At 39.0% G+C, this 22,272-nt stretch overlaps 1 protein-coding gene across 1 annotated transcript in view; it reads right to left on the bottom strand.

The window, feature by feature from the left end:
* The window catches only part of CNTN1 (contactin 1), a 246,688-nt gene that overhangs the window by 159,562 nt on the left and 64,854 nt on the right, over nt 1–22,272 (bottom strand). Inside the window, exon 2 of the mRNA XM_062612293.1 lies at nt 14,597–14,642. The gene's annotated coding sequence lies outside the window, so the exon portion shown is untranslated. The remainder of the gene's footprint in view (nt 1–14,596; nt 14,643–22,272) is intronic.

Raw genomic sequence — 22,272 nt, 5'->3', positions numbered from 1 at the left:
AGCAATCTTTTGCGATAGGAGCGCTGAACTTGCTGGATGTCTCTTAATAGAGTTTTCCTCTCATTTCTGCATAAAACCCAAAACTGCTGCTGTGCTGCACAAAATATGGAGCACAAATTAGTGACATTTAAATGTCCTATGCGAGCTTCTGAACTGTGGTCAGGATTTTAAAAAGTGGGGGGGGTTTAACCTCCAGACTCCAATTCTGCTACAGAGCCACTGACAGAAACGGACACCCACATTATCTTCACTGGAATCCTTCCCTGCATGTTCATCACAATGGAGATGAAAGAATCAACAATGCATAAGTCACCAGGAAGGGTCAAGGGGTTCAGCTACACTTTACCTTCAATATTCACCTCTAAGAGCTGTAGAAATGCTCACACAAAAGTAGGAAAAGCTTGTTAGAATGACCCAGCCTTCGCTTTGGCACTTACTGAAGTCATTCTCAAATTCTTCTTTTTAATGACACAAAGACCAAACTCCAAGATCCTTAGTAAGGTTCCTAGCTTCTCAGTCTTTTCCTAGATTTGAAAAGGAAGAAATTTCACCTTTTAAAGGCTAATTTTTAATACTCAAGTCAGACTGGCTTGTTTTCCTCAACAATGGCTGTTTTGGAGATTCATTATCTAATCACAGTCCACCTCCAAATCCCAAAAGAAGTATCTCTACTAAAAAATAGTCATAAATGCATTATCAGTAGGCAAGTAAGTAAATAAATTTCATTAAGATTGCTAAGGCACATTTATGAAATACTGGAACAGAGGTTCTAATTCCTATCCGCAGTTAGATTCAGAGGGGAATTTACAGAGTAATACTATTCATTAATAATTATTGGTATAATTCTCTTATTATACTGATCAAGGAAGCTTTAAAATGCTCATTTAAAAGAGGTAACAACCATCTGGGCCCTGATCCAGCAAAGCACTTAAAAATGTTAATTTTCATCATGAAAACAACCAACTGGATTTGAACGGGACTGACACAGTTTAAGATAATCTTGCCTTTGTTAAACCTATAATGGGAAAATCAAGGAGAAGCATTATAAAAGTAATCCATGAAATCCTGCCAGAACTTTGCTTCAGCATTACACCATTATCATACATTCTCCAAGGGGCTGCTTTCTTCTGGGAAGGAATGAAGTAAAATAAAGAACTTTGATAGGAAATAATTTTTGGGGGGAAAGTCCATTAAGCACACAAGCACACTTAAAACCAATATAAAACAAAAATAGCTAGATGATCACAAAATCTGTATCTGGTATGTAAGGCAAAGATTCAAGTGTCTGACCTGAACCTAAACCTTGAACCAGGTCTTCCACATCTGATTTTGAAACACATTTTCTTCTTTAGTCACATTCTTCAATGAGCAGTTGCACGAGCTCCTTCAGAAACAAAGACTTGGACTAGGTTATCTGTGTGTTCAGTTGCAATTTGTAGGAGAAAAGGAAGAACACACAAGAACACTTTAAACATCTTGGCGATGTTTGCCTCTGGAGAGGGTGGAAGCCAATCACAGTAGTTATGGACGCACAAACTGCCAAACCTCTGTAATCTTTCTAGAAGGGATCCTGCCTGCAACCATCTCCAGTCCCTTTTATCTAACCTGATGCTGAGAGGCTGCTCTAAGGCTGTGAGTTTGTCTCAGCTTGTCAAGACTTCCCAAAACTATCTACCCATCTGCTTAAAAGAAGCAGTGCACCTCTTCAGAGACCCCTATGGAAATTTGTTCTTTTTTGACCGCAGACTTTCTTCAGCACACTAAAACTTTAAAGAAATAAAACAATCATGGTATTCAGCCTGAAATGTAGACAGGGCTTTCTGAAAGCAGGTATCGTCCTTTGGTTTTTGTACTGACCATGAAAACAGTAGTGGTCAAGAAACAGCATCTTTGAATTTCTGTAATATAATTTAAACTGGATTCCACTGGAGCAGAATGAATTCTGAAGAGCCCAAATAAATTCATCTTCAGCAGTTTCTGAGAGCAACAGGAATGATTTGCTGGCTTTTTTATTCTGCAACATCTGATCATGCTCTCCTTTTACTTTTTTATTTTTGCTCTTATTTCAGACCAGTATTATTCTCTATGTATATATTTGAAGTATTTCCTTTTATGCATAGAGTCCAATAAATTCATCACCACTATCTGATAATAAAACCTATGATAAAAGCTCTTGGCTGTCACTTGCCCTATGCTAGAGAGATTTCCGCTTCTAAATGAATGAAGCACAAGGAGGAATAAAACATAAGAGGAGGAGTTTCACACAAAACCACATTTCAAATGCTCTGTCCATATTCCAGATATTTTTATAATGTAGCCTACCAGATTCTCAGTATTGGTTCCTATCTCTCTTCTCCTCTATGAAGCCAATGAATACTACAGTTCTACCCCAGCGAGCATAGCATTCAGACACACCCCCATTTCCTTCCCGTCTCTCCATCCACTGCCCATTTACACAACACACATTTTTAATTAGACTTCACAACTACCTTTATGCTTAGATTATTAGTGTTCCTAAAATAATGTTGATGGGTTTCAACATTACATACTTAATAACCTTTAATATCAAGTCCTACCACCTCCCTCTGTCTACATGAAGCATGTAAAACAGACAGAAAAAGAAGAACATAGTAATCAGGAGTCAAGAAACTAGGAAAAGATATAAAGGGTGTTTTATAATTTACATGTTGCATGACGTTTCAACTCTATTAAATATAGCTCAGCCCCAGAAAATACGATTACAAGTATCATTAACTGTATTAAGATGAGTTATATTTGAGTTACTGAAAAGACAGTGCACTGCTAGTGGAATGTAAACGGATTGCCTGACTCATTCAGACTGAAGATTAATCCTAGAGGCTTCAGAAACCAAATGGAATAAAAAGCAAAAGCCCACAACAGAGCTCAAGAACATTTTGTTAATTATATTCACTTCTACATAGCTCCCAAATTTGGGTAAAACATTTCATGACAAAAAATAGGCTGGCAGTCTAGATCAGAAAGTTCATATGCATGCCACGTGGTGCAGGATTGTGAAGAGATGCTCAGCCAGCTCTGGAAGCAGCAGTAGAGCTGTGCCCAGCCTTCTGGAAGAGAGCAGTACTTGGTGTGGTCGCTGCGCCACAATTTCACTAACAGTCCTTCCCACCTCCGCACTGGTGGCATGACCATATCACACACCTCTCCATGCCATGACATTGCAAAGGCTTGCTTGTGCAGTTTAAACCATAACTACAGAGAGAGGGCTAGCAAGAGCTGAGCGTGTAACAGGTGTTATGAAGACAAGTGTTGCAGCAACTAGATCAGATGTAAGAATTTCCTTATTTCATGACTACGCTGACATTATGTGCCACTCTCCAGCTATGTCCTGATTTGAGATGAGACCTGAATGATAACTCCTTTTTACTGCCTTTTCTTATCTGCCTCTCCTGTCAATGCACACCAGTTTCCTTTCAAATTAAGGCTGTGTTGTATTTAAGGGAATCCACTAACGTAAAAGGCTAGCAGATGAGGGCTGTTGGCATGTGCAAGGATCCCAAGATCAGGATTTTGCGGTGTACTGCAGATGGCATGCATACTGCCTATTTACCTACTCCAATATCTTGTTTAAGAGCAGCAAGTAGGAGACTGAAGAGAAAAATATTTGGATTTTCTTAGTGATCAGCTTTGTCTTCAACCTTTTCTAAGCTTATGCCCTTAAACACAAAGAAATGTATCCCTCTTAGCCCCAGGAAATATTTGTCGACTGTTCTTTGGAATTTTATTAACCTCTTTAAATACAATGTGATGATGAATTCAACAGTAATTGAAGCAAAATATGTTTCCTTTTATTAAATTATTTTTAATAATTCTATTACCGTGCAAGTTCTTTTTTTAGTAGTATTTGAAAGATTAAGTGGAACTTTATACACAGATGGTCAACTTTTGTTGACCATATTGCAGTTCTCCAGTTATACCTTCCTTGGAAGTATTTCATCTGCAAAATGGACTGACTTAATCAACTAATTACTTTGTAAAATATCTAGCCTGTGTGTCAAAACATTTCTCTAAAATGTCTACCTATTCATATTTACCTATTCATATTTTTGAAGCTATTGTCTAGCCTGTTCCATACTTGTTACCTCTGAAGTGTTTATTTCTTATTTTATATTGAATAAATGCTTTCCTGAGTTGTCTAACATATCTCCAGCTCTCTGCAGTGATTGCTACTGAGAAAGCAACACATGCTACTATTAAAACTAATCTTCCCAGTGTATCTTTCCTTCCACTTTGTAATGCTCAAGTTTGACTGCCTTTATCCTGCCAAATCATTTACCTTTGGTTTTGCTCCTAGGTCATCTTCTTTGTTCTATTTCTTCTGGCTTCATTCAAAGTACTCTTATTTTTATAAAACCTAATTCTTATTTAGTGTAATATCAGTTTTTCTCTGTCCCATGCCCTACCACAAGCCATTTGCTGAGCTGTCTGGCACATCGGTGACTCAAGGAGGACAAGAGCAGGCCAGTGGCAGTCGTGTCTACCCACACTGGGAACCTGTATCTCTGACTGCCTTTCAGAAGCTACATTTAACAACTTTACAGCACTCGGAAAGGCTGGGGAAGGTGCATTATTTATGCACTCACTCAGCCTGCGGAAGGTGCATTATTTGATTTTTGTTTTCCACTCTTCTTTGCTCTTTAGAACACTTTGTTAGTTTGATGCCAAAGGCCACCCCAGGCTTTATAAAAGCAAGACTTCTAAACTAATTTTATATTTTGATTTTAGAAATTATTTATAGTACTCAAATCCTTTTGTCACAATACAGTAATTAAACATATTAATATTAATGAAAATAAGAAAATAAATTACTAGCTCTCAATACTAATAGCTAAATATTTGAATTCAGTGTGACTGAAATCTAATTTTTTTTAAATGATCTTCTGGAGTAACATGCGCACTGTGTATCAGTGAGCACTAATGCTAATCTGTTCAAAGATCAGAGAAAAAGATTTCTGAATCTGCAAGTCAGCCTGGTGTCAGAGAACAAAACCAAGAAATGTTTCATAGCTAATAATTCTAAAGGTAAAGTATGAAGCAAAAAAGGTTTTAGCTGCATTAAGCATAATGAAAAAAAGCTCTCAATTTCCCACTCATTCTCCTCTCAGAGGCATCTTATCTCTAAAACTGCGTATTTGGTGAATTCAGTAATTACACTGCTCAAAACCAGAAGTATGAATGTTAAAATGATAAAAAATATGTAATGAGTTGTTCTGTGACCAAGAGATGCAATGAAACAAGATTTCCTACAGACTTGAATCCTACTTCTCTTATACCCCTTAACCAAAATAATTTCAGTTTCTCTCCCATGACATATATTTCTGACATCTCTTCTGGTCAGGAGACAGCACCTGCTGTGCTTAGCCTGGAGGTATGTATATGTTGATTGCTGCCAAGGAGAATATATAACAGCTTTCTACTCAGTAGGGCACAGATTTGGGTTTTTTCGTCTTTACTGAGCCACTGCCACAGTGAAACTTGTAAGAACTTAATTATTTCCAGCCCTAACTATTCTATGTTTCTATCTTCAACACTTGCAGAAGATTTCCTTCCATGCTGCAGAAGCAAGATCAGCAGTTCAAAACCTGATGCAGAGGGCTGACAGAAAATTATTGCACGGTCCTTGCTTCCTTAGCAAACAGTAAAATGTTACAGCAAATTAAAGTGCCATTACATTGGTGATGGCGGCAACACAAGCTCTGTGAAAATTTCAGCAGCTTAGTAAGTATGTGACATAAATGACTGGCACAATAGACTTAAATATACATTTAAAGTATATTTTTAAATGTATATTTTGAATTTTATATGTACCCTGACCACTATACTTTCTTTATATAATGTGTATATGTGTATATGACTATCTATAAAGCACGGAATATAACCCCAAAGTCTTTGAATTGTATTGATGATTTTTTTTTTAACTCTAGGCCCTCATCAAAGTAGAAACCAACCTGGATGGGTGATGACACACTTTCAATCCTCACACACCTCCAAGGCTTGGCAGTTCTAATAACCACTGACAGCGGTGCTACCACAGCTCATCTGACCACAGCCCCAGGACTCTGCCCAAACCAGGCAGAGCAAGGAGCTGGTATGGTGCACAAGCCAGCCTCAAGAGCTGTTCTGTAATGAGTTTCTTCACACCTTTGACTTCTTTCTTAAATTTTATCATGATTATAAACAAGCTTCAGTTTTACTCTTTATTTTCAAGCAAAGGCCAAACAGGATTTGTGTCTCCCCCATCCTACTGCCGCCTCTTCTATGATGTCTTTCCCAAGGATGGACTGGCTTTGACCCAAATCACAAGTCTTTGTAATCCTGATCTTTAAAGCCTAGAGTTGCTCAAATATTTTCTTCCAAAAACTCACATCTGTTTATCCCTTTCTTCATTATACCCCCAATGAATAACTAGTCCAGGGCTTGGTTTGAGCACTTTGGACACACAACTCTCCTTGTTCTCTTCATTTGGCTTCCAGTCAGGGAAAACTACTGTAAAACTTCTGACACCCTTCTTGTCTCTGTGCTCCTTGTGGGGAATTCCCACATTCCCCTTCCCAGCCCTGCTCTGAGAGGCATCATTCAGAGCTGAGCAGTGTTGCTGGCAACCAGCTGCTTGGTTTATCCAAAAAGTCATCCACAGTGTGATTGCTTCTGTCACCATTTCCCAGATGCAGTTTGGCTATTACACGCAAATGCCTCCTCTGAAAAGGATATTACAAAGCTAAATGAAAGCTTCTTGTCAAAACAGAGGTTGTGATAAAGATGCTGCTCACAGAACGAACACTGAATTCACACAGACATATTCCCAGCCCACACAAACATCTCACTTTGAAAAGCATAGTTTTCTATTGTTCTGTAAAACACAAGGAAGAGAGTTCAGAAACACACAGATTGCATCCCCCACCTTAAATATGATCCTCAAAACAATTTTTGTGAGAATTGATTATCAGGAGGGAAGTAACTGACAGAAAACTAATGCAGCTCAGTAACATACTCATTACCGAGTCACACATGGTCTACTAAAGCACATAAGTGCCTGTGTTACATGAACACATGTAAGACCTGCACACAGCAATAAAACGGAGCAGGGTTCAATAGCCTAGGCAAGAGGCAGACTTTAGTTATAGGCCACAGCTTCCACCTTAGTTTAAACTTCAATTTGAAAGACAAATAAAGCTGAATCTCTTTAATCACTGTAAAACAAAACATACAGCATTGTTCTGGTTTTCTATTACTGTTTAATTAAGACTAAACTCTTTATTAACTCCAACACATGTTGTGGCTATAGAAAAATATTTTAACTTAGAAGAATATTTTTATTTTCAAGCTCTGTCATGAAACAGAAGAAGGAAGATTTTCAAGATGCAACCTGATCTGTGGCCATAAAGCAATGTGCTGGCATCTGCTGCCATTTTCCCTTTTCTCAGCGCTGACCCGGTAGGGAGGTGGGGTAGCTGATGGGCTTGTCACCATCAATGCTTCATGCTTGTGTAAAGCTGGTAGGAGCCTGTAAGAACTGTAGGAGGAAGACGTGGTGGAAGAGTTCATACGTTCAGTCATCACTGCTTTCTTTAGGCAAGTCTAAGAGAAGAGTATATGTCCCACCCACAGCAGTGGAAGCCACCTTTCTGATCCATTAAATGCCCCAAATCTGACCTCCTGATGGAACAAACAGCAGACCCAGCTGCTGCCAAAACAGACTCACTGCTTTCCCATCAGCTGCACACAACAGTTCTCACCAGAACAGTGCAGAGTAGACAGCAGATGGCTTCTCTCCAGTCCACACCTGATGTGCATACAGAAGCTGAACTCATTAACACCATTATTCAGCCTAATATTGGATTTTTCTGCTTTACTTCAGCAGCAGCACAGTGATTCCTAATCTAATTTACAGAAGTAATCACTGAACTCCTCATGTTCTGGCATTTGCAATGCTCTGCACTTAAAGGGAGATGCTAATAAGCATCTGTAAGATCCTAGTGAGCTTTGAGAAACTTTCAAAGGTTGGAAAGGGGGGACTGGTCTAGGCAGATCTCCAGAGATCCATTTCAACCCTAACAATTCTGTGATTCTGTGAACAGCAACCAACATACTCTGCATATTAGCCAAATACTTTATGGGAGATTACCAAGACTTATTCTGAGAAGCTTGCTCTGGACTGAAGAAAGTAAAATCACCAAACCTGTTGTATCCACTAGACTAACTAAAATGGGTATCACCCAGAAGAGTCCAATACAATTACCTTACTCATGTATACACATGAATATATTTGTGTATAGACATGAACCCCTATGCAGATGACAGAAAAAAAGAGATAAGGAACAGTTTGCAACACTGGTGTTTAAATTACCATGATTTAGGATTAGCAGAGTACATGTAACTCAGGAATTTGTTATACCCCGTCTGCAAAACTGGGTAGGCTCTTGGGAATTTTTTATAATTCATATTTGGATCAAATTTTTACCCGTCTCTCAGTTACAAAGTAATGTGCTTCCACTATCCTTTTTCAATTTTAGAAGGGAATTATTTTAAAGAATTAGCATGAAGTCTTATTTATAAAATGGAAAGATGTATCCCAGAGAGCTCTGAAGTACATTCAGCAAGGACCAGCAAACCAGCTGAATGTGCACTTCTAGTGTGAATATTTAGCCATCCCGGGAGAGATAAGCAGGAGAATTACATACTCCTTGTCATTGTTAAAGCCCAGCCATCAACCAAGTACTAGTTTCTAACTATTCTGTTATGAATATTATTCTCAGACTAAAGCCAAAACACAGCACTGTGCCAACTACTAATCAAAAGAAAACCTCTAGGACACTAATACATAATTTTTCTTAGATTTAATATGTAAGTTATACTTTTGTATTTGGTGCGGTTAGGACAGTACATGATGTTAGCAACGTCATACTGGTATTCTGCATTTAGTCATTGAATCAAAACCTCAAGGGATGTTTAAGACTAAAGAAAATTTTCTAGAGAAGTTATACAGCCACATCCACAAAACTTGCCTCAGTCAAGACCTAAAGAACTTCAGCCCATCTGGGTTATTCAAAAGAAAGCCAAGATGAAACATCACATTCCACATATATCACCACACAGTAACATATACTATCGTAATGGTTTAATGTTTAATTTGTTTTCTTTTTAAATGCCTTTGGGATTCATTCAGCCTATCATTTTAAAAGTCTGTAGTGTAAATATTAATCCCTTTATAGTTAATGAACACTTCTAATTGCGCAAGTATCAACAACTGGAACATCTTACTGGAACATCTTTAAAAAAAACCCCAAGCAATTCGAATTAATGTCTGTTTCAGGGAAGGATTCTGTGGTTTGCATTGTCTAGGGATTGCTTTTGTGTCTTAAAATCTGTGAATAATTACTGCTTTGCATAATTCTTGGAAGCTCCAGTAAGATTTTTGCAAAGTTAGTATCTTTTTAATGAAAAACATATGCTATTCTTGACGGAAAGTCAAGTCACACATCCAAGATGTCACAGTCTTGCAAGGCCATTTGGTGCACTGTTTTCAACATCCATATGAATCTCTTACTTACTTAAGAAAGCTGGCAACATATAAAAATAAGTGCCTTAATATCTCACCTTGATTTAAATAGCTTTTAACACACCTGTGATAAGTGCCAGACATAGACCCTTTCTTCACCAAGAAAAATTGGTGCTGTTGGTTACTCAACCCCAGCATCAATACCAGTAGCTGGCAAAACATCTGGACCATCTTTCTCCCACTAGCCCTGCCTAGGGAGAGAAGAGCATTGACACGTGAACATGGGAAACAGTCCCAGCGTCTTCAAGGATGCCACTCCTAATCTACAATAAATCACACTGTTTATGCAACAAGTACTTCTACCAAGCAAAACACCAGCTTAACTTCCTTGCATAATGAAGGGCTGTGGGTTATTTTGGGGACTTATATACACAGTCTCTGTCACTTCAGTTTCTGTACTTGCTCCAAGGCTTCTGGCTTTCATGAGCCAACCTAGCAAACACTTCCCTGCATACCTCCAATTAGCAAATGTCTGCGCTTGATCTTCAGTATTTGCTGCTGATTTTTTAAATAAAATTCTATTTAATGTTTCTTAACAACTACATATATGCTTCAGTATTATATAATCATAGAATCATAGAATAGTTTCTATAATATCCTAGCAAGGTCAAAGGATTGTCTCACCAGGGGCAGCAGCACTCAGAAGTGCTTTTTAGTGGTATGCCGGGCACATTTTAACCCCAAGCAGGGTGTAATAGTACTGAGGCATGTTAAGAAACTGCAGTGGTAACCACATTAAAACATGTATGTAGCTGCCAACACAAACCTTTAAAAAAAGGACTGATTGCTGGAGGCACACAGCACTACCCAATTCACAGTAAAATGAGTTGAAGACAGAAATACACTTGAATCTGGTGATCTTAGTGGGACACACCTTGTCTGTTCACAGTCCCTACTGTGTCAACCACCGGAGCAAATACAACCCTGAGCAAAATTTTCTGATCAGAGTAAAGGCAAGACAAATCACCTGGATTGTCAGCATGTGTCAGTGTATCAATCAATAACGCCACCTCTGCAGATGGGCAGCTTTAATAGATACTGCTGAGCATAATGCGGTTCTTTGAAAAAGAATCTGTTGGTTTTCTTTTAGGAACAGTAATCTACAGCACAACTACACTGTTGAGGAAGCTTATCCAAAGAGTGCTTATCCGAAAGAGCTCACAGGTGAAGACCTTTCATGAAGAAGACAGTGCTATACATTTGCATTTCTGCCAGTTAGGCCGGCTGCTCTGTGAAGAGGAGCAGACCACTCCAACAATACAGCTTAAGGAGAAGAATGTGGAGCAGCAGGAGCTGAAGCAGTTGAGTAATTCTTCTCTCTTGAGAGAAATAAGACAAGATTGCACTCTTCGTACTGGCTGGCACAAACTCTTCACAACAATCTACTGTGTGGAAAAGACTGGCCTTTGTTTATGCCTTTACCAAGAGCATCGCTCTTAAAATACTTCAGTAATTCAAAAATAATGCCTCCAATATAAAAGGCAGCTGCATAGTTATAGAAATTAATGTATAATAAGCAGAATGTATCCTACGAAGGCCTTTCCAGGACAATGTCAATTTGAACTGTTTCTGTTTATTTTGACATATTCAAATTGAATTCTGCAAGATTGTTGAGAAGTATTTAGTCTGAACCACAGTTGCATCCAAACACAGATCTAACTCTTTCATATTTTGGGACACTGGAAAGCTTAATTTTAATGGAAAGGGACTGCATCGCATCATAGAAAGCCAATTATATATGGAAATAATTATTTTTGGATGTCTAGATATTTAATTAGTTTATGGCATACTTCAAAGAGCTTTGCTAGATGAGATGCTACGGCTTATGCAATAATTAATACAACACTATTCCTCTTTCTGAACACCCATCAAATGATATTGTCACCTCTCTAATATAGATGAGAAGCATCGTGCTTGGTCATATCACAGAATCATGTTTCTGAGTCAGACCCTGGGAGTGGCACTCAACAGGCACCTTGTGTCTCTTGCCTGCAGCCAGACTGTGTCCTCCTAAGTGCTGAGTCCTATCAGAGAGCACTCCTCTGCTGCAGCTCAGCATGAGACACCGACAACTGGCATATCCTATACAAAGCTGTCTAATCCCATAAAGTCAGTGAGTAAAAGGGAGGCTGCAATGTTGCATTACAGCTGCACTGCCCTCCTCCCAGCCTCTCTGTCATTTTACGTGACAGGCACTCTCTAAAGACGGTGATCAGAGCTCTACACTTAGCATATGGCCTGCTCCCTCTCCACATCCCAGGAGTTCAGGAGAGAGCCGTGCAGGAGACAGACAGCTCACTCCCCACTGCTTCCTTCACTGGGGAAAATTACACATAAGACATTGTTCCTGATCGGCAGGCTTGCTGCAGCTGCACAGACCCACAGCACTACCTGATGGTTCAAAGGTCAGTGCCCTGTCCCAGCAGGAGAATAAACAAGCAATGCTATTTGCCACTGCAGGGAAGCACTGGCTCCTGCACTTCCACCTCCCACTCCTCCATAAGGGCTTTCGTTCTTCATTTTGGTTTTCTTTCCAGACAAAGAATAAACGTAATATTCATCTTTACTGATGGCAGTTATAAATTGGAAACAGCAGGAGACTGTGGCCATTTTGAATGAAGACAAAAAGCACCAGGTATATCAAGCTGCTCCTTGGACCACGAGCTTGTTCATACAGTACATTAAGTACGGGAAAGGTTGTTCTTTAATAAGAGACTAACAGCATGTGCCATGCCAATTCAGGGCTTACTGGTAAGGAATGTATGACGACATGTACATGGAAAATTGAGTGTGAGGAGCAGTGCAACAAAGGTGGATAAAATTTCTCAAACAGAAAAGGTGCATGACAGTGACTTGGTGGACCTTATCTCAGATACAAAACAGGTGTCAGGAACAAATGCTTGTCCCATGGATATATATCCTAAGATATACTAAGATGCATTTATAAGCACAGAGGACAGAACCACCCTGAAAGTTGGCTTGGGCAGCATGCACTGCTACAGGTTTGAGAAACACACTGCCCTCTCGCATCACTACACAAGGCCAGCTGCAAACTCCATCACACCTGGCTGATTAAGAAGCTTCACTTATGCATGTAAATCAAAATAAGAGCCTAAGCACAGTTTCTGTAAGGACCAGAACTATTATAGTCTGATATGATGCTAATAAGCATTGTGCAATAGTATCCTGTACTCAGTAAGGTGTAAATGAGCTTTATGCCATACTCATCATCCAAATGGAGAAACACCTATTGACTTCCAGGCAACTGGAATTACAGATAACTAAGCTGCACTTATGTCTTCATTACTGTAGAGATCAGCTTTCTAGAAGATAAATAAAACCAGCTGAACAGAAGAGTTTGCTCTCACCAGTGATTATGTGATGAATCAAGGTCCAAAGACTGAAGTCATGCCTACAACCTATGCCATTTCACCAGAATTAAGCAATATAGTATACAAAAACTCATGTCATTGTCATTTGGAAACAAACAAAACAGATAAATATTTGACCCTATAAGAATGAGTTAAACAGCAAAACCAGAGATTTTGAGCTATTTTCAGACAGGTTACCTAACAACGACTACAAAATGAAGTCTGAGCTACATCAATTTGTTCATTAAATTAGCTGAAGCAGTATATAGAATAGAAATGCAAGAAGGTATCTCCCAAAAAACCCCAACAGTATATAAGAAGTATCACTGTTATTTGCCTATATTGCACAGCTCCCTTGGGTTCAGTTCTACACAAATATTGAACAAAACAGTTTGTCAATATATCAGTCAAAGACAACAACGTTCAGACTCCCAGAAGGGTTTTGGCTACAGGTTGGTACCTACAGGATTAACTAGCACTACTCTGAGCTGGTGCTTTCCTTGTTTAGAAGCAGAAAATTAATAAAGTTATAGAAGATAAAAGATGCAGAAGTAAAACTTGTCAGTACTAAATAACTTTAAGCCAAGGAACTATGTTTTGCCACTAGAAGCCAGGACTTCCTCTGGTCCTGTTCTACAACACACCAGAATAATGTATTTCACTTCATGCATTTAAAACCATATACTGAGAACTGCTTCCAAAATTGTATTAATACACCTCTTGTTTATGTTCTTACTTGAATTATAGTCTTAGGAATATACATGAATTTAATGCAATCTTTAAGTGATCTTCAGGGGGCAAGAGGGGGGAAATCAGTCTGCATACCCCTGATGATAATCTAAGGCTATTCCTATAGGCAACTAGATGGATTCGAAATCATTATGCCCACAGAGCTCCTACTGCTATTTCAACTGTCCATCCCACCAGACTAGCTCATCAGAGTCATGTAATGTTGCTTATTGCAGTTTAACATGATTTTATAGGGAGCCCCAAATTAGTCCACCTTCATATAGTGAATACAGTCATCCCCGAGCTATGGGCTTCCAATTGCCCAGCAATACATATATGCAGAGCCAAGCCTGGAAGGGCTTTAGCCTGCTCTAAACCAATCACTGAGTACCACCTTCCATGCTTTAAACATACATACATTTTAGAACCCAGCAGTCATTTCTGAATAGTCAAAGAAAACACAGATCAAGTCCTGTGCTTATACATTATATATATAAAAAGCTTATTTGATGTGTCTTTCATCGCAGATACAGTCTCAGAAGTACTGACTACTCCAGGCTTCGAACAGGAACAGGTAGATATACATACCAAAGATCAACTCAAACCAGAGAATTATTTGAATCAAAAGCCTTGCCAGTAGACCTAATGTTAAAATGCTGTATTTCAATATAGCTAACATTTACAAACTAGCGGCACTGATGAGGCCAAAAGCACAACACTGCTTCTGTGCATTAGTTCAGCATAAATTTCTGACTTAACAATGTTTTTACCACTTTTTTCCATTGCACTGGGACTAATTATTAGCTACTAAGACCGTGTATTTTTCACTTCATTACTTAAACATGGTAATAAGTAATTATTTTAAAACTGTATGTAAGAACTGAGAAAAGTCACGAACCTCTAATAAGGTGGACTCCGTTTCAATGCAGATCCAGAGGCAGTATCTAGAATCAAATAAAGACAGGGCTCAGTTGTTTGCTCAACTCCCAATTTTTCAATTACCAGTTCTGTTAGAAATTGTTATGTATATATTCATAACATTCTCTTACAGACAGCTTTTCCCAGATGTTTCCTGCAATTCATAAACGTGGGTTTCCAGTTAGTCACTTTCTTTCATAAAGACATATTATTAATAAAATGTTACCAAAATTAAACTTTAAAAGCAGAGTGAGCTTGTGTGATTTTATTTTTCCTGGTTATCTGATATGCAAGATATTAGAGACTGCCTTAAAGAATTATGTTTGGGTGCACATTTAGCTATTTTTAAAGTCATTAATACCATATGAGAAAAACTTGATCCTAGAACTCTCTCCTGTAGTAAATTACACTGAGATGCCTGCTTAGATACATGCTGGGTTACCATCATACATCTACTTTTTCTAACACATTTCATTATTCCCTTTATAATCTCTCTTCTGATCCTTCCTTATATTTGTTTCCATCCAGCAAATCATGACATGTCCTTCCAGAAAGATTCAAAAAGTCTTTACTCAACTTCAGCTTTGATTTCTTCTTCCCAAGCCTTCTCTGACTCACAGCTGTAGATACTGTCAAACTACCTCCATATCTCCATTTCCTCTCTTAGCAGTTTCAGTGTAATATCCACTATATGTCTGGATCAGTGTACCCAAGGAAGGAACTTCGCTACACTGGCACAACTTGCAATTTTTCAAATGCTTCCAAGACGTAGTGCAACCCAAACACATCATATAATACACAGTACCCACTTCAGAAGCTGGCTACATAAACTAACAGATTTCCATCTCACTCTCATACCTGTATTTCCTTCTGCAACTGTAGTTGATTGCTATTGCACAAAGGATGTTTAAGTTGTATTAATAGCCAGATGGACAATGATTTAAGTATGCGAATATAAGGCAAGGAACTTTTTAGATATGTAAGGTCCATTGCCAATTCCATTGGTGACATAAAAGACCCAAGCACTCAGGCTCCAGAGCTATACTACTTTATAGGTAGCTTAATTGAGGTGTGCTTACTATTCTGTTTTACTTGTGCTCTGATTAACTGCAGTGCAAAATCAGATCTGGCCTTCAGTGATTTAATGATTATTTACAAGATTGAAAATCTAATGATTTCTCATAAGGCTTCATTAAGTCATGTTAATTCTACTTTTTTCCACATGTTGCATTTCTATATAAAGAGATAAAAATTTCTTGTCTCCAGAAGTTTAATGTCAGTCTTTTCACTGTGTTGAGAGGTGAAGAAAGATGACTGTACTTCCAGACTTATCCCTTCTCCCTTTTATAAAGTAAATGTTCATGTTAAGACACTGGGGTTTAATCATTCTGCTGCTACTGACCTGGGCAGAATATCAGAATATTCCCTATCTATAAAGAGCATTTCCATTATTTCTAGCTACTTCTTAACTACTCTTGAGAATCATAGGACAAAAATAATTGGAACTAATCTTACAGAGCCACATACACAAAAGGACGTATTTTGTCACGCCTAAATCGTAGTCTTTCACTCCCTTGCTGTATACACATTTGCATGGTCATATGTCTTAACTCTGAAAATTTGTTTTCAAGAAACACATTTATCTCAAGAAGGAACTGGTTGGAGTAACAACTTGCATATTACATCATCAGGATAATGCAAAATATTCTGTCATTTTTTTCAACACTTAATATGAAGGTTTACATGTTTCCTTCATGATTTATTAGTTGGGGTGGAAAATAAACTAGAACACAGAAAAAAACGATTTCAAGGTTCTGTATGGTTTTCTGAAATGGCAAGCATTTAAAGAATGCAAATTTCTCATTAAAGTTCTCTCAGTCATTTTTCAAAGTAAAGGTTTGAGAACTATTCCCTACCATATTCAGAAACACTGTAACAGTTAATATACAATAGTCTTTCTATAACTCTCTATATGTTATTTTCCAAGATCCCTTTGTGTTACACCAAACTGTGCTTGCTGTTAATAGCTTTACATTAATTTCTTTCAACCAAAGCTTACAACCTGCTGTGCAATGTAGGAAGTAAAATAAGGTTAAAGAAATCAACAGACATTAATTTCATCCTCAACAGGGCAACACTTGGTTAGCTGTTAAGACCTTCCTTCCCTTTTATCAGTAACCCTGGGTATTACTATTCCATCATTCGTGAGTCTTTCACCTCTGTAACTTTTAACTTTACCTTTAAGAACCTATGTATTATGGAAAAGCCTGTCAAACTGAGACAGTTGCTAAAATAAAAAGATAGACTATAGACATCAGGGAATCAGAAATGCATTTTCCAAGTGTGAAATGCAGAGAGGGACTACAGAAAAACTACAAACACAGGACAGTGTTGCTGTGATTGAAAACGTCTAGAGTATCTAGAAAGGTGCTGCAATCAGGGGAAAAGAGGAAATAACCAAGAATAGTCTAGGAAACTACAAATTAAATACATTTATCATTGCAAGTTTAAAACAGAGTATAATCTTTCTTGGTTTTACATTTAGCATAGGAACAAAATCATTTTCAAACTAATCTGCTGAAGAATGCAGTACACACAGGCAGAGGGTGAGAGGAGGACTCCTTCTGGCTCAGTATATTGATGCAGACAACAGTGAGCCCTGGATGCCTATGGACAGAAAACGGGAACTGGGATGAAGGAGTCATGCTATGCTGGACTTTAGATGACATAAACAAAAAAGAAAACAACACACCTGTAAAACCAAATGCAGATGAATGGTCTAAAGAGCTCTGTAGACCTGTAGCCCACAAATAAAAGAGCCAGGCTTTTAAAATGGAGTATTTTTCTCTCTTTTATCCTCTGGAAAGAGAATTTGTTGTCACCTACAACCCTTTTGACAAGCCATACAAGTACTGGCAGTCTGAATGTGCCCAGGCAATACCCAGGCCCAGAGTTCAGTGACATCCTGCAAGGTGTCCAGCCTTGCTCCTTGGTGGCAGGTCCTGCTGCTCAGATGACTCACTGCTCAGCATCTCCCTGCTTGCCGTGGGCACAGCTGATGGAGGAAGATGCTCCAGCAGGATTCACTCCTAGTGACAGAATAAGCCATCTTCCACAGACAAATCTGGGAAGCTCCATGTATACTCCTCCTTCATATTTAAGCAATGGCACTGGCAGCATCATTATTTGTATCTGCTGGTACCTGAATCAAGCCACTGAAGTCAGCTGAGAAAGTGGTGGAATTGCTACCTGACTTACTCATTTTACATGGGTAAGGACAGGCAATATTTCATCAGGTGTTATGAAAACGTGATTTGATTATTTCAGCTCATAACATAAAGAAGACAGGCAGAAGAATTTTTTTTATATATAATTTTATCCCACTTTTCCTATTTCCAGTAAAGATAATGAAGTAATTTGCTTGAATCTCCATACATGAAAATTTATAGAAACCACATGGAATTTTAGATCATCTTTGCAGATCTAAATTCACCTCTTCAGCCTTAATCACAGTGTGAGGCAAGAGAGAGCGCTGCGATGTAGAGAGATTACTGCTGAACTCAATAATGCCTAACCCATCATGAGTAGCTCTTGAAAAAAAACACTTTCAGTCTCTGCTAATCAAAAGGACCCATCAGTTCAGCACCAGGCTCTGGACGTGCTCAGCAACGGCAAAAAAGGGTCATTCTACATTAACCTCCACTCGGAGAAAAAGCTATTTTGTAATACTTGTTATAATATCATTCCACTGCAGAGGATACTCTAGGAGGAGTATGTTATGCAAAACATCACCCATGGAAAAGAAACATTGCGAAAGTAAGAACCTTATCAAACTGAAAGACATTTGTATATCTAACATGAAGGATATAAGGTTTAGGGAATTGCTTCTGGAATATATATATAGATATAGATATTCTAGAATAAATACAGTATGCAAGTGCTGCTTAAATAAAAAAGACAATGTTTCTTGTGCATGCCAAGGAGCTTAGATTTTCCAGTCTCCAAAGAGATACAAAGCTTACCTATCTAGAGATATTAAGGTTCAATTGAATCAATCAATATGCTAGTTTGTCACACTAAAACAAAATTATCTGAGTACCAACCATTACACCAAGCTCTTCTAAAAGCATGAACTGCATTCAGATTTCAGTTCTGACTCAGAACAGTAAGGACTTCTGACATTTTTCTAGTAGCTTTTGTCAAAGCTGTAAGGGATGATTTGCCTCCTTTCCCTAACACCTTTCTCTGCATTTTCACCTAATCCTTTCAAGCCTCTGTGTTCATATTCCACTGCATATGGCCTTTCCCACCAGTCCTTCACAAAGAAAACCCACTTGAAAACTGCAAAAAAGATTATGCAGCTTAGCTTCTTCTGGGGTGATTGTAAAAGTCACACCAGCTTTTCTTTAGCTGTGATGTTAACCTAACTAGGCTCAGTTGCTGGAATCCAGCTTTAGATTCATTAAAAAAACAGGCACATTCACAGGAAAGTCTGCAGTGGTATTAAAAAAAAATCAACATTTAATCAGATGTAAGCTTAATATTCAGAAAGCTCTCTCATTCCAAATTTCCTTCCCATTTTCAAGCATTATGGAAAAATCACAGAACTGCCTACAATCCTATAATAAAACCAAAGCATAGCATAGCATAGGCACAGAAAACCACCAGAGGCATCAGCCTGCAAATATAAATCACAGTGTAAAGGAGATTCAGGTAAAACCGGTTTCAGCAAGAGCAAACAGAAAAATAAGTGCAATGTGGAACTAGGAATCAATGAAGAAACTGCAGGTAGGCCAACTATGCTAGAAAACTTGTGAAATTAGCTCCAAGTGGATTTTTGAGGAGGCAGTAAGGGACCCCCACTGTTAGCATGAATCTCGTCCTATCACCAGTGTGCTAATGGCTCATTGTAACCTCACTTGTCTGCCCCATCAATTCTCCTTGAGAAACACAGGCACCACCAGCCAGCAGACCCAGAGAAGGGGACAGGTACTAGTAAATGCATGTCTTAACTGTATTATTACCTAAAATGGAGTTGGACTAATGTAACAGCTGCATTTTGATTAGAAAGTTAAGACTTTAGTTAGGATAAATAAACTCTAATCTCCACATATCACTCACCGCTCCCACTCTCCCTGTAACAGGAGCAGACCTCCTGCAGCCCAGGCTTGACCAGAGCTACTGCAACTCAGAGAAATTACTCCTCTTCCAGCTGTCACCACTGAGTTATGAGGTTAAGCAATTTCTAAAATTACTTTGGTTAATCACGTCAACACCTCATCATCTATTACTAGCTGCAGGCTGCTTGATTAGATATTGAGGTCTGCAAACAGGGGAAACTAGATCTCTTGAGCAGTTTTGAGCTGCAAGATCCAAGCCTTTCCTCTTGCTTCTAAAGGCAAGACCCAAGCTCTTGCCTTTCCACAGGCTTTACGAACACAGGTTGTAAAAAAGGCAACTTCACAGTGCAAAAGAGAATGCTGTCAACGTGTTAAGAGTCTCTGCAGTGCTTGCTCCCCATTCATTCTGGGTTTAACTCATGGCCAGAGCTGGAGTCACTGCTTTCACAAGGAATTAAAATGAAGCATTATTACTTATGCATTCATACTGAAGGTGCATCACAAAGCAGTGAGACAGATATGGTTCCTGCCTTAGAAATTACAACGGCTCTTATCCTGAAAAGATTTACATATCAGGACCTATTCATGCATTTCAGGATCTATTCATTCAAGTAATCCTGCAGGACTGGGATCTTACTTAGTCCTTCAGAAACTGAGCCCGTAAGAAGAGCGCATAGATAATGCCTCAAGTCATTCAATTCATATCATTGTTCCATCACTAATTTAGCTGTAGTGTTGCTAAGAGGATTTCCAATATATTAAAATATTATTGAAAAAATATGCACAATTTGCATTTGAACAGCGTATTGTCTACTCAAAAAATACAACAGGAGATCCTTTCCATATATTAGGAAGTCTCTATCTTTCCACTATCAGGTAATGATGTCACCCAGCAGAGAGGATGATATTCTGTTCAAAACATCTTTCATAAGCCATTCATTATGTGAGAAATTGATTCTAGCATGGCCAAAATGATCTGCCTGTGGCAAGCTAAGTGTATGCATAAAAATCTGTGGATATAAATATATTTAAAAAAAAAGGTTTAAAAAAGGGATAACAAAAATGCCTGCTATTTGAAAAATACACAAACAGAAACTTTCTTCTTTTTGATTAAACCACCCCTTGTTCTAGAGAATCTTCAAATTGGTTTTGTTAGTGCTATTCCAGAAACCATGTGATAACATAGAACCATAGAATGGTTAGGGCTGGAAAGGACCTTAAAATCATTTAGTTCCACCCCCCTGCCATGGGCAGGGACACCTCACACTAAACCATATCACCCAAGGCTCTGTCCAACCTGGCCTTGAATGAAGCATTCACAACTTCCTTAGGTAACCCATTCCAGTACCTCACCACCCTCACAGTAAAGAACTTCCTCCTTATATCTAACCTGAATTTCCCCTTTTTAGGTTTTAACCCGTTACCCCTTGTCCTGTCACTACAGTCCCTAATGAAGAGTCCCTCTCCAGCATCCCTATAGGCCCCCTTCAGATACTGGAAGGCTGCTAGGAGGTCTCCACGCAGCCTTCTCTTCTCCAGGTTGAACAGCCCCAGCTTTCTCAGCCTGTCTTCATACAGGAGGTGCTCCAGTCCCCTCATCATCCTTGTGGCCCTCCTCTGGATTTGTTCCAACAGTTCCATGTCCTTCTTATGTTGAAGACACCAGAACTGCACACAATACTCCAAGTGAGGTCTCACGAGAACAGAGGAGAGGGGCAGGATCACCTCCTTCAACCTGCTGGTCACGCTCCTTTTGCTGCAGCCCAGGATACGGTTGGCTTTCTGGGCTGCAAGCACACACTGAATCTGGCTCAGGTTTGTTTTCTCATCAACCAACACCCCCAAAGTCCTTCTCAGCAGGGCTGCTCTGAATCTCTTCTCTGCCCAACCTGTAGCTGTGCCTGGGATTGCTCCCACCCAGGTGTAGGACCTTGCACTTGGCATGGTGAAACTTCATGAGGTTGGCATCAGCCCACCTCACAAGTGTGTCAAGGTCCCTCCGGATGGCATTCCTTCCCTCCAGGGTATCAACCGAACCACACAGCTTGGTGTCATCGGCAAACTTGCTGAGGGTGCACTCAATCCCACTGTCCATGTCAGCGACAAAGATGTTGAACAAGACAGGTCCCAACACCAATCCCTGAGGGACACCACTCGTTACTGGTCTCCAGCTGGACATTTTTCTTATACTTTGAGCATTAGATGGAGTGGATTTTGTGGGGTGTCCCTACTCTACCTGTATCTGGGTAAGGTCCCAACCCCCAAATGACTCAGGGTTGCATGAACGAATTGATTTCATTCACATAAACAGTTAAAGCCAGACAAGTGAGAAGACCTTGTATACTAGGTTATTACAAGAGTACATCAATAAAGAATTAGGTGATATTTCAGTGAGGTACCAGTATTGCAGGTCAAGGCAGTATTTCCAGTATTCATTACAAAAGATTTTCTTCACCACTAAGAAGAGCAATTGCTAGCTCAGTTAAGGCTAGATATGAAAAGTGCATTCCCCATTTCAGACAAAACACACGAGGAA

This window comes from Pezoporus occidentalis, unplaced genomic scaffold (genome assembly GCF_034315485.1).
Source record: "Pezoporus occidentalis ecotype Australia unplaced genomic scaffold, CSIRO_AGI_Poc_V1 ctg100, whole genome shotgun sequence".
In the NCBI taxonomy this organism is placed as follows: Eukaryota; Metazoa; Chordata; class Aves; order Psittaciformes; family Psittacidae; genus Pezoporus; species Pezoporus occidentalis.
The sequence above is the reverse complement of the archived record's forward strand: the minus strand, read 5'-3'. Positions and strand labels throughout refer to the sequence as shown.